The following is a 14,149-nucleotide window of genomic DNA, read 5'->3' as shown; positions in this document are numbered from 1 at the left end:
TGTGGCGCTGTACATTAAGAAGGAATACACATCCTCACCAGGTAGCACAGAGTCAGAGGAGGGGCACATGAAAGTGCTCTGGGTTAGAATACAAGGCAGTCGAGGGGAAAGAGACTTAACGGTGAGGGTCTACTACAGGCCACCCAACCAAGGGGAAGAGCTAGACTAGGAATTCTTAAGTCAGCTCATGGAGGTAGTTAGATCAAAGGACGTGGTCATCATGGGTGATCTGAACTTTTCAGACATCTGCTGGGAAGAGCAGTCAGCCAGGTCTGACCGATCATGTAGGTTCCTAGCCAAAATGCAGGACCTCCATCTAACCCAGGAGGTGCACAGCCCACCAGGGGAGATGCCTTGTTGGACCTGATGCTGGCCACGGGTGACGACCTGGTGAGGGGGTTGCGGGTGCTCGATCACCTGGGTGACAGTGATCATCGCCTGTTGGAATTCACCATCTAGCACAAGGTGGCAAAGGCCTGCAGCAAGGCAGCAGCCCTAGATTTCAGGAGGGTGGACTTCAGTGAGCTAAGGAGAATAGTCAGGGAAGCACCGAGATTCCGTGGGGGGGGGAGCCATATGTCCAAAAGAGTGGTTGCACCTTAAGGAGACGATCCTCCAAGCCCAAAGGGAAGTAATCCCAACATGGATCAAAGGGAGCAGGGGGGCACAAAAGTCCCCATGGCTCACCAAAAGCATCCGGGAATGTCTTCTAGCTAAAAGGAAGGCGTACACCCAATGGAAGGGAGGGGCCATCACCAGGGAGGATTATATTGCAGTTGTTCGGGGATGCAGGGGAGCAGTCAGGGAGGCAAAGGTGGAGTTGGAACTGGGACTAGCTTCCCGGATCAAGGACAACAAGAAGTCCTTTTTTAAATACATAGCGGGTAAAAAGAAGCTACCAGGTAATGTGGGGTCCCTGCAAGACACGCTAGGAAATTAGGTCGTCACACCAGATGACAAAGCTAACCTATAACGACTTCTTTCCTCCATTTTCCTGAGCAGGGACCAGATCAGTCCCCCCACCGGGTCCCCCTCAGGCCCCAGGGGAGGCGCACTTAGGCAAGGGTCAGGGAGGATCTAGTCAGGGAACTTCTGGAGGAACTGGATGTATTTAAATCAGCTGGTCTGGACAATCTCCACCCCAGAGTGCTGAGGGAATTAGCTGAGGTCATTGCAGGACCCCTGGCATGGCTTTTTGAGCACTTATGGTGCTCTGGTGTAGTGCCAGATGACTGGAAGAGGGCTAGTGTGGTTCCCATCTTCAAAAAAAGGAGGAAGGAGGACCCAGGGAACTATAGGCGAGTTAGTCTTACCTCAATCCCGGGTAAGCTTTTTGAGAGAATTATTCTAGCACATGTCCATGAGGGGCCAACAGAGGAGATTATGCTTAGGGGAAACGAACACAAGTTCATTAGAGGCAGGTCCTGTCAGACCAACCTGGTGGCCTTCTATGACCAGGTCACCAAATCCTTAGATGCAGGGGTAGCAGTGGACGTAGTCTTTCTGGACTTTTGGAAGGCCTTCAACACTGTCTCTCACCCTGTTTCTAATTAAGAAACTGTGGGACTGTGGTGTCGACACCTATGCAGTCAAACAGGTCACCAATTGGCTGGAGGGCCACACCCAGAGAGTGGTAGTGGATGGGTCATTTTTGACCTGGAGGGATGTGGGCAGTGTGGTTCTGCAGGGCTCGGTCCTCAGGCCTGCACTGTTGAACATCTTCATCAGTGACTTGGACGAGGGGGTAAAAAGCACCCTGTTCAAATTTCCTGATGACACTAAGAGGTGGGGGGATGTGGGCATGCTAGAAGGAAGGAATAGGCTGCAATCAGACCTAGACAGGTTACAGGGGTGCGTGGATGAGAATAGGATGGGATTCAACACTGACATGGACTTTTACTCCATATCATAGTCCATGTGCATTGAAGATCCAATCTGGATCCATAATCATACTTCTGGATTCTGAACTTGTGTTACTCTCGTTGTTAGTCATCAACTAACATTGCTTTGACTGAGTGGATGTATACCTCCCCAGGATAGGAGACAGCGTACTTGTCTTTCTGAATTTTGCCCCCCATCAGTCATCTCCCCCTGGGCTGTCACATCAACAACATTGCCTGTCATGTCTTGATGGAATTAACTGAGCAGAGTTTGGCCTTGCAAAAGTGGGAAAGGATTCTCAGGCAGAGAGTCATTGTCTAGTTGGTGTCACTATGGTCCTGCCCCAAGCTTTCTCTATTTACTCTTGGTTAGCTCTGGGCTCACTATCCAGGATCACAGGCTTTAACTGCATTGGTTTTAGGCTGTCAGCCCCAGGTTGGTCTGTCCCTTTTCTTCTCCACCTCAGTCAGCCCTTCTCTGTTAATTTTACAGGAAATATTCCATTTCTCTTCCATCTCAACTGACCTGTCTCTACCAAGCTCACAATTAACGCCTCAGTCTCTGTCTCTGTCTCACTTCTCCCAAGAGTTTATGGTTCAGAGTACCATTCAGGAGCCCCTTTTCTTGGGCTTCTCTACCTCTTAGCCACAGTCTGCTCCACTGGGTCAAGGACCACCCACCTGGGTATAAGCTTGACTCAGAACCAAAAGAATAACTTGCCAATGGGTGGCCTCACCTTTGGCCACTCTACTTAAGTCCAAAATAAAAATAAAATATGTTCTGAAACTTATCAAGCTCCCCAGTGCAGCACTACTGGCATCCTCTGTCTGACTGCTGTCTAAGGCTACTTGCTCTGGTTCTGGTTCTACTTCCACTCCCCACATCTCCTCCAGAGGGAGTTGCCTTCCTCCAGCATGCTTGCATCCTTTCTGTTCCCTGGTCCAGGGTCAGGCTGACTTATTGAAAGAATGGGTTACCTGGCTCTCGAATTTCTTCCGTGGGTCCTTTGCTGCTGCCCGTGTGTACGTGGTGGCCTCCTTGTTCCTGTCCTGGCATCCTGCTGGTAAGATGCAGTAAAGCCCATGCCCCATGGAGATGGTAAGAGAGGGTGCACGTTGTGTGAAGAGATAGAGAGATGAAGGGGGAGGGGAAGAGCACATGTGAAGGGTAAGCACAGGGAGTCACCCATTGGGAAACAAGAAAGGAAAAAGGGGATGGTACAGGAGTAAAGGAGCTCCTTGAAAACCCCAGTCCCTCTAGTAATGGGGTTGGGGCACCATTATAGTGTAATCTATAATGAATTTAGAAGTGAGTAGTTGGTGTGAGATGCTCAAGTCATAACAAATCTTAGTTAAAATCTGGGAGGATATAAAAATACCTCTAAATCTATAAATGGAGGACTAGATCCTATTAGTTGTCTAAGCATTATCTTATTTCATCATAATCAAGTCCTGAAACAACTGTTAATACAAAAAGTGGGTGGTTCTTTTTCCTCATCACTGTGAATTTACACTTTAGTCTTAAGGGTAATATGATGGCATGGTACAAACATGGATTTTTATGGACTCGAACATACGTTCAATCATGTTCCACTAGGTACCTTAGTACACCAAGGTTCTTGATAGGTGTAATGGGATAAGTCCCAAAGTACCTATGCTCATTGCCAGGGCCAGAGGGGGAGAGGGGGAGAAGGTCCAAGAAGAGAAGAAATAGGCCAATTTCCTTAATACTGAAATCAAATAGATTTTGGTTTCCACCAGCACGGGGAATTCACTTAGGATCTTCCCGTACAACAGAGGATGTCATGCCTTTGAAGCGATAAATCAATCTGACAGAATTTATTAGATGTTTAAGAAAAGGTACTGTGAGACATTATAAAGGAAGAGTAAGATATGGGGGAAAAGGTTGTTCTAGATGTATTCATTTCAGAGAAGCCTTGAAAACTAAAAAGAGACTAACAGGAAAAGATACATTATATGCATACTAATGTAAACAGGGACAGAACATTTCCAAATATCTGTGTTCAAAATAGGAGGAGTTAGTTGTCTTAGTGGCTCCATTATATAGCTTTTGTTGAAAGCAGGAAGAAGAGGGCTATATTTTCAAATTGCTGATTTTTATGCAATACAACCAGTTAAATGCTGCAAAACAGTGTTTATATCAAGCAGCTGTTTGCTTCTATTATGTTTGTGTCCATGTTCATTTGTTATTCATAAAGAGTTGCTCAGACAACTAGGGTTTTCATGAAAATAGTCAGTTAAACACCTAAGCCTACCCTTTTGCAAAAAAAAAAAAAGCCTGTGCCTTTCATGTCCAGTCACTCAATGTTTTATAGTACTTATCTAGAAACTCCAGTATATCCACAGCCTATAGCTGAGCTCCATCTTATGACCAGATCTTCTCTGATCCCATGAACCAGGATGAACACCTTAAGGATTTAGAGGAGGGATTCCTACAATTACAATAAAATCCTGAGCTCTCAAATCAACAAAGCCCAACTCAGACCTTTCTCTAACCTCCGACGATGCCAACCCCAAATACCAGGACTAAGACAACAGAATTTCTCTGGCTGTCACTTAAGATCCCAGCTTGAACACCTAAGACACATCTTTAAAGATTCATAGATTCATATATTGTAGAGTTGGCAGGGGCCACAAAGAATCATCATGTCTGACTCCCTGCCCCTGGCAGGAAAAAGGGCCAAGGTCAGATGACCCCAGCCAAGTGTCTATCAAGCCTCTTCTTTAAGACCTCCAAGTTAGGTGACAGTATCACCTCTCTTGGAAGCCCGTTCCAGATTCTGGCCACCCTTACTGTAAAAAATTTCTTCCTAATGTCTAATCTGAATCTACTCTCCACTAGTTTGCATCCATTATTCCTAGTTATTCCTAGGAGTGCTGTGGTAAATAGCACATCTCCAATTCCCTGTTGACCTCCCTTGACAAACTTATAAGTGGCTACAAGGTCTCCCCTCAGACATCTCTTGGGAAGGCTGAAGAGTTCCAGATCCCTCAACCTCCCTTTGTGTGATCTTTCACAAAGGCCACTAATCATGCAAATGGCCCTCCTCTGAATCTTCTCCAGATTCTCCATGTCCCTCTTGTAGTGCAGTGCCCCAAACTGGACAGAGTACTCCAACTGTGGCCTGACCAGTTCCACATAGAGGGGGAGCATCACCTGCTAATGCATGACAAGGTGTGATTGGCATCACCTGCTAATGCATCACAAGGTGTGATTGGCCTTGTTGATGGCTTCATGACACTGCTGGTTCATGTTCATCTTGGAGTCAACTAAGACTCCAAGATCCCACTCAGCTGCTAAGCTGCTGAGGAGGTCATCCCCCAACCTATAGGTGTACTGGGGATTCCTCCTCCCTTTTCATTTATCTTTGTTGAATTGCATCCTATTGCATTCTGCCCATTGATCCAACCTTTCCAGATCAGTGTGTAACTGCTCCTTGCCCTCCAGTGTGTTAACTCTGCCCCATAACTTGGAATCATCGTAGACTTGGAGAGGGTGCTCTCCACACCCTCATCCAAATCACTGATGAAGATATTAAATTACACCGGTCCAAGGACTGAACCCTGTGGGACCCGACTGACCACCTCCTTCCAGGCCGAGAACAACTCATCCGCCACCACTCTCTGGGTGTGGTACCTAAGCCAGTTGGCCACCCATCTGATTGCGTAAGCATCCATTCCACAGCCTTCTAGCCTCCCTATGAGAATAGGATGCAAAACTGTGTTGAAGGTCTTCTTAAAGTCCAGGTAGATGACATCAGCCTCAGCTCCTGTATCAAGGCAGTGTGTGACCTGGTCATAAAAGGCTATAAGATTGGTCAGGCAGGATCTAGCTGTGATGAACCCATGCTGGTTTCCTTTCAGCATTGTTTCCCCTGCTGCACCTTCACAAATGATATTTTTCCAGTATTTTCCCAAGGATAGAGGTAAGACTGACTGGCCTAAAGTTACCTGACATACCCTTCTCCCCTTTTTAAAAATGGGCACCACATTGGCCCTTGTCTAATCCTCAGGGACCTGGCCAAAGCACCATGAGTTCTCAAACAGCCGTGCCAATGGCTCAGCTATGACACTGGCCAATTCCTTCAGAACCTGTGGATGGAGGTCATCTAGGCGGGCTGACTTGTACCCATCCATCCCCTCCACGTGTTCCTTAACTAAGTCAGCACTAACCTTTGGTGCTCTTTTGGACATCTGTCTATGTTCAAGGTGGGAGAATTGTCTTGGTCAGTACTTACAGATACTGAAGCAAAGAACTCACTGAAGAGCTCCGCCTTTTACCTTGCATCAACCACCAACTGTCCTGATTTGTCCTGCAGGGGCCCTATGTTACTCTGTACCTTCCTTTCACTTGCTGTGTATCTCAAGAAGGACTTTTTATTGTCCTTAATTGTTGTAGTCAGCCTAAACTCCAGCCCTGCCTTGGCCTGCCTGATTCTCTGCAATAGTACACCAGGGAGGTGTATTCCTCCTTGGTGGCTGCCCCTAGCTTCCACTGCTTATTAATCTCTTTCTTTGCCCCCAGTCTTTTGTGGAGTTCCCTGTTCAGCCAAGGGGGCTTTTTTATCCCTTTACCCCCTTTTCTGTGTAAGGGGATAGACTCTATTTGTGCCCCAAGGATCACTCCCTTGAGAAACCCCCAACCCTCCTGGGCCCCCATTTGCTCGATGCTCTTAAGTTCTGCCACCTCACTAACTAGCCTTTTAAGTTTACTAAAGTTGGTCCTTCTGAAGTCTAACACTTAGGCCTCACTGGATATTTTTCCCACCCTTCACTGGATAGTGACCTCTGCCAAGTGACAGTCACTATCTCCAACGTTACTGTGCACTCACAGGTTCCCCACAAGATCATCCCCTGTTGCTAAGACCAGGTCTAGCAAAGTGCTACCTCTGGTGGGACTGGATTCCTGGGTTAGGTGGAGGTCCTGCACACAGTATAAGAACCTATGTGAATAGTTTGTTTTGGCTGTCTGCTCCTCCCAGCAGATGTCTGGGTAATTTAAATCCCCCATGGCCACTGCCTCCCTCTCCTGAATGGCCTCTGAAAGCTGCCTGGAGAATACCTCATCTAGCTTGTCACCCTGATGAGGAGGTCTGAAGTAGACCCCAACTACCAAGTCCTTTTCCCCCCGCCCTCCCCCCAGATCCTTCCCCACAATGCCTCGGTATTCTCCTCCTCTACCATTGCCTTGATGATGGAAGGTGCGTACTGATGATGGAAGATGCATACTGCTCCCTAATATAGAGAGCTACACCCCCGCCTTTTTGAATGACTTCAATCCCCTTCTGCAAAAGGATGACCATCTCAAGGTAGCTTTTGAGGACTAACCTATCCTGACTTAAAGACAGCCCAGCAACTTCACCTCTCAAACAACAGACTAACAAATATTCAACTTCACTTAGGTACCAGGCCTTTCAAGAAACTCAAATGCCTCCTGTGTCCCCACATCAATACAGCTCACGGCATCACTGGGCCTAATAACAAGGAGTAAAGCATCCAGGGTTTGTCTGCAACTCTACCAACATTATATATGCCATCACCTGCTTACAATGCCCATCTATATCAGACAGACAGGGTGATCTCTATGTATAAGAATGAATGAACACTGATTTGATATCAGCTGCAAAAAGGCATAAATGCCTGTGGAAGAACACTTCAACCTCCTCAAACATTACATCTTTGACCTCAGGATTCCTGTTCTCAGTCAAAAATAATTAAAAAACAGTTTGAACAGGAAAAGAAGGAAGAAGAAAACATCCACATATTGGACTGTGTTAAGTATGGTTTAAACAGGGGCTGTGGATTCTTATGTCATTGTCTGGATCAGCTTTTGTGACCCCTTGGGCACATCTACATGAAACGCTAACTAGCATGTCACAGCGAAAGCTGTGCTAATGTGGTAATGCACAGTAGAATTACTCTAGTGCCCATTAGCGTCATGTAAAAGATGTGCACCAGCACTACTGCGCAGTAGCACCGATTAAGATGCATTAAATTAGTACCTGTTATTACAAGTACTAAGCATAATGTGCTGCAATTATGATGCATTAAAATGCACGTGTAGATGTGCCCTTTGTTCCTATGGATTTAACACTTATTTGCTTGTCTCTCCTAGCACTGACTTCTCTCCCCTGCTCCTTCCCCTCACCCCCAATTCTCTTTTGTATTCTAATTCCTCTCTCTTTCTTATACTCTGCTTTCTGCACATCTTTTCAAAACATTTGATGAAGTGAGAAAGCTTCAGGTCATGAAAGCTTGCTTACTATATCTCATTTAGTTAGTCTATAAAGGTGCATTTCTGCCTTGCCTTCTGACTGACGTCAGATGAATATGGCTAACTACCTCTCATAGCAGTTATTTTCTGGGTGGGATACCCAGGTTCAATAACTTCTGCTGAAGAGGATTTAAATCTGAATTTTCCATGCAAATGTCTGACAACCAGACTATGGGAAATTTGGGGCTGGGAATCTCACAAACCACTAACTTTCAGGCTTCTGACCATACATAGTGGAATCAATCCATACATCTCTAAATTAGATGCCTAGGCCTTCAGTATGACCTATGAGGAAAATTAGGTCATTTAAAACAGGTTGCCTACAAAAGAGCAATTGAAAATGTTACCAAATTTAAAAAAAGGAATTTTATTCAAAGGAAAAATTATGTCATAGAATTTGGAAAGGAAGAATTACATTCTTATTTAGATGCCTAACTTTGTGCACCTATGAATGAAGATTTTGCTCAGTCTTGGCTCTTGAGATTGAATCCTAATCACAAGTTAATAATTGTTTGGGTTAAAAATAAATTGCAATAGTGATGTTCCCCATAAAGCATTTAGATAGGGATATTGTTAAACAATGAAAAGAATGGAAAAGCTTTCAGCAATAGCATTACAAATAAATTGCCAATGCTGAAAAAAATAAATCTTGTAAGATGCAGTCATTTTAGGTGATGTAGCCATTTTTCTGGGCACATGCAGGCATACAGGCATACAGGCAAAGACATGGCTGGCAGCTGGACCTGTGGCAAATTCAAATGATGTATATTGACAATGATGAACTGATCTATTGAGCAGATATATTGTCTCTACCTTGCAGGTCCAAAAACAGTCAGGAACCTGCCACTCAAAATGGGATAAATGCTTGTACATATTTTGCTTCATCTGAGAAACAGTTTCCAGAACTGTTGCATCTCATACAAGGAAAACAAAGCTTACATGGCATAAAGGAAAGTTTGCCTTCTGTATCATATGCATAAAACGAAAAGATTTTTGCTCTTACCAACTACTTTTGTAGAGATACATTTACTTGTCCTTACTCCCCAGGGCTTTTCTGTTCTTTCTCTTTCTTTGCTCTTCTCTATTCTGGGTTAGAAAGGCTGTATCAATTAAATGACTCCAGCAAAGAAGAATAAAAACTGTTTTACTCAGAAACACTTTCTAGCTATGTAAACTGTCATAATTAACATAACAAACTGAATCAAGACAGATTTAATCTGTTTTGATTGTAGAACATCGTTTAGAGAACAGGTAACAAGAAAGAGAAAAATCTGGATTCTTTCCCCTTACCTCACCTCCAGAACAGCATACATCTATTTGATTTCAGAGTATTTGGGGAAAACAGCTTGTCCAAAGTTTGCAATGCACTATGACTCATGCCCTCTTATTTTAGTGCTACTTTTTGTAAATCAAGAACCAGCAATTATTAACAAAAAAAAAAAGCCTGACATTCAAATTCCCTGTACTTTAAAAACTTAGAAATCTTAGGAGCATAAGCTGCTTTAGCCTTTAAAAGCAGGAGGCTTAAAACTCCAAATCAGTTTGAATTCTCTGAGCCAATCTTTGTCTGTTAGGAAAAAAAAATGAACACAGGCACAAACTAGATAACAGCCTTTTATGGGGTACAGAAATTAAAGTAACAGAATTACCTTTCAAAGAGATCTCCAGGGCTTTAATGTAAAAATAGCTATTATTTTATTAGACAAGGCTCTAATCCACAGTCTGCTCAGTTGCACTCCAGACTTCTATAAGATAATCAATGTCTTCACTGGAGAGTAGCTAGATAGAAAAACAATACATTGGAGAAGCTGGGGAGCCATCGTGTGGTGATTATATTTAATCCTCCAAAAGGGAGTTCAGTTGGGTAAATTGACTAAATATATTTATGATTAGAAAATCACGTAATTCCTTTATCATTCATGAAGAATAGTAAACAATGCTGTTAATGAACTTTATTGTACTTCTGGTCTTATAAATGGTGAAAGAGATGAGGAAATGGCGTACTACAACAAAAGTCACTTCATGTAGTCATTTTCTGCCCTTTGTCTTGGTCTATGATGAATGATTTTTCATAATTGTTCTTTCTTTGGAAATGTAATTCATTTAGTGAAAAGAGAATGGCATGAGACAAGAAAAATATTTTTGTAGTCAATCTGTACTACTACTGATTTCATAGCATATCTCCTAGCACAACTGTTATTTTTTTATGAAACTGTTTTGTAAGGAGGATATTTATTCTTATGCAAGGAGCTTAAACCAGGTTAGCTCTGAGTGGGAAGGCAGGGTTGTATTTTTAATACATTAATTTTTCTCAAAGGAAGCAATGAGTTGGAGATGGGAGAATGGGATCCTTGTGCAGAAGGTTCATACTTCAAACCTGGAGTAAGCAACTGTCCTTGAACTACAGTAAAATAATTGAATATTAGTTTCAGTGTAATATGGTTACCTTGTCCTTTGCTTGACAAAGCTTTCTTACTAGTAGCCACCCACACCTAAGGTGGCTGCTAAGATCTTCAGGGCCATTTCTCATGGTCACAACTTTGACTGTGAAAAGAAAACTTGTAAAATTATCTTTTTTTAAATGTGCTGAAGGGAATAGTTTTTTTTTTCTTAAGCAGCATTTCATTTATAACGTGTTTATCACTGAAGCACATAAAATAAAGAATGAAAGAACTCTGCTCTTCATCTGTGCTGTAGAGCACATAGTAAACTACTTTCTAATATCTATGATGCTACTAGCTAACTCCATTTAAGAAATACATTTTTCACCTGTCAGCATCTTATTTTAATTTTCTATTTGGGGCCTGAAGTAGTATTTCTCAAGCCAGTACAAGAGTACAGCGTATAAGCCACTTAGCACATCTGTGGGTCAGGTGGGCCACAATTTAAACTGTGTAAATGGCATTAGCTATTTACCAAATCCATCCGATTTCAGTGTTACAGACATTGCATATGCTGATTTAAGTATTCCTTATAAATCCTGTGGGAACAGTCTGCTCTTAGCTGTTTGCACCTCCTTACATTGTTACTCAGATGGCTTTACCTTTAATAGCAGCCTTGAAGCTGACAGGACCTCATCAGTTTCAGGACTTCTAATAGTGCGGCACTGATGAAGCTGAGATGGACCAGAAGGATTAACCATCCGCTTGCATGTCAGGCAATTTTCCTATTGCTAAACAAGTCTGCTTGTTGTTTATGTGTCTTAGACTCAGTTTAAATAGAATGAATTTATCAGACATGCATTTTGATCATCAGAGCACCACAGTGCTTTTTTTCAGCAGTGCTTTTTTATGCAGCCCTTTCTGCCTAATTTAGTCAAAAAACAAAATAAAATAAAACAAACAAAGGAAAAACACCTCACCCTGTTCAGGGCTGGTTCAAGCAATGAGACCAAACTTGCAGCTCCCTAAAGACTGTGATAATAATAGCATCTTCCTAGCGCGGTTTGAATATCTGCTATGTTTACAAGAAGCTATGGTGTTGCATGATGTTAAACTGTAAACAGGCTGATCAAACCAGGATTTAAGTCACAAGCCTGTCTATGGCACATTTTCTCCTTTTTACCTTTACAAAAGGAAACTTGCATTCACAACCTTCCCTCATCGCAAAGTATCTTACAAACACACTCTGGATCTGGACACATTTTATTATCTCCATCACTCTGCCATGAGATGAAACACTCACCCACAAACACATACTGTAATCCATGCCTAGAAAAGGAGGGAAGGGGGAAGTGAGACAGATGATATTGATGGAGGTCACAGAGTAAATCTTTGCCTCCCAGCCAGGGAGCTCAGTTGAAAGATTTTGCAGCAACCTCTGATTTGCTCGAACCAGCACAGGTCCTGTTGTTAGACTCTCCTATATACACAGAAACTCATGAAGAGGCAATCACCAGATTTTACAGAGCACTTGCACTGGTTTTTATTACTCCATCAATGCTCATGTGTCACTGGCATTAAACTAAAAATGGGAAATGTCTGCATTTTGTGCTTATGGTGCTTCACTTTTTCTCTCACAGCAGTAGATGGATAATCCTTTCAATAAGAATTCTCTTTCCTAGTCTGGCAAAACTGTATTAAAAAGGGAATATTTGAATAAACCATTTTTTTATATCTCACCATGATTCTGAGGTATTTCCCTAGCTGTTTTCTATATCAAAAAGTTTAAAAAGGGAGAAAAAAGAAAGGAAATAAAGAGACTAGAAGATAAGAGGAGGTAGAGATGGAAGGGAAAAAAACAAAAAAAAGTGAGTTTAGTGAAAAATACAAAAAAGGAACAAGAAAAGAAATAAGCAAAGGGGAAAAATTAACAAATGCTATGTAAAGAAAGAGAAATTAAAGGTAGTTTTTGCTAAGAGAGCAGTGGCTAAATAGAGAAATGAGGACAGAGGGAAAGAAGCATAAAGCCATGAAAAGACAATGAATCAAACATAAAATAAGAAAGAGAGAATGAGAGGTAAATGTAAAAGCAGCAATTAAATAGTGCATGGAAAGATAAAGCCTGGAGAGAAACAGACCTTGGTAGAAAAGTATAAAGACATCATACATTAACAAACACCATGTACAAAACAGCAAGCTACAGAGAGCAACACCCCCCCCCCAAAAAAAAAGATAAAATTGTTATGGTAGCTTTTGTAAGACATAAACATTCATATACTTTGAATATTTATTTTGCTAAATTATTTTGTGTTTTTTGTCTCAAGATCCATTCTTATGTCTCTGAAGCCAATGTTAGGTCTTAAAACCATTGTTTGTTTTCAAATTCTTAATTTCTTTTTGTTGCCCCACTTCCTGTCTTAAAATACACATCTTCCTAAAGACTTGGTTTCCAATTCATTTCTCTTATTGCTGTTATGCTTATAATTATGCAGTCCCTGGGGGAAGAAATGCCTACATTATAAATCAACAACACAATCTGTCATAATTTGGCATGGTTGTCAGTCTTTGCTTAAGGGAAGCCCAGGAATGGAATATCAGGGGTGTTGCAGGGCAAAATAGAGGTGAATAAACAAAGGAGTTTTGGAAATATTGTACATCACTGCTTCCAACATGCTTGATTTAAACAAATGCCCCTACAGTGTCTTAATTCTAGCTAATGCATTTACAACAGTTTCTCAGTCCTATGCATACTAAGCTTACCCAAAGGATCGTTTTTAATTGTTATAAATAATGATAGTGAATATCATATATAGAAGTTATTATGAAGTTCACATAAACTTCTCACCTGACATGGAAAGGGTTCAGAGATGATAAATTTAATCATTTATCCTGATTTATAACATTCTACAAGTGCCCATCCTGCCATGTAGGAAATCATTATATACAGAAAACTCCAAGTAAGTTGCCACTCTAAGGGGAACTGAAATCATGGGAAAATATCCACTAATGACCAATTATCAGGAGCTAAATATTGGGGTAGCAGTAGGGGAGGGCCACTGGCCAGGAGTCAAAACAACAGTGAATAAAATAATGATAGTGAATTATCCCATTGGTAAATTAATCTGAGTTTACTGTAAGTCTGTATCATCTTGCTGGTATATGTCAATATCTTATAAATCCACTGGCACATGTGATAATAAAATGAATACATATCACAAATAAGTAATCATCTCACCTTCAACATATCTGACTGACGGAGAAACCTGTCAAAAAATGTTGACTCTTCGGCATATCTACATGATTAGCAGTTCTGTGTTTTACAAAACTAAACATTTTCTACACTTTACCTAACCATGGGGCTATTCAAAATTATCAGCATTATGAACACAGTATATAGGAAGAATAGTAAGTGATTTTGTTTCATTATTTGTGTGCCTAACTTGAAATAGTTTCAGAAACTGATGAGGCCTGTTCTCCAAAGGCTGAGTACTCTTCAAGGAGTTTTTAAATGAGCCAAAATTTCAGCGATGCAAAATCGTGAGTTAGTTTGGGGTATAGGTTCTAGCTGTGTTGGTCTAAGGACATAGGCAGAC

Source organism: Crocodylus siamensis, chromosome 1 (assembly GCF_052110815.1).
Source record: "Crocodylus siamensis isolate JL-2025a chromosome 1, ASM5211081v1, whole genome shotgun sequence".
Classification (NCBI taxonomy): domain Eukaryota; kingdom Metazoa; phylum Chordata; order Crocodylia; family Crocodylidae; genus Crocodylus; species Crocodylus siamensis.
The sequence above is the reverse complement of the archived record's forward strand: the minus strand, read 5'-3'. Positions refer to the sequence as shown.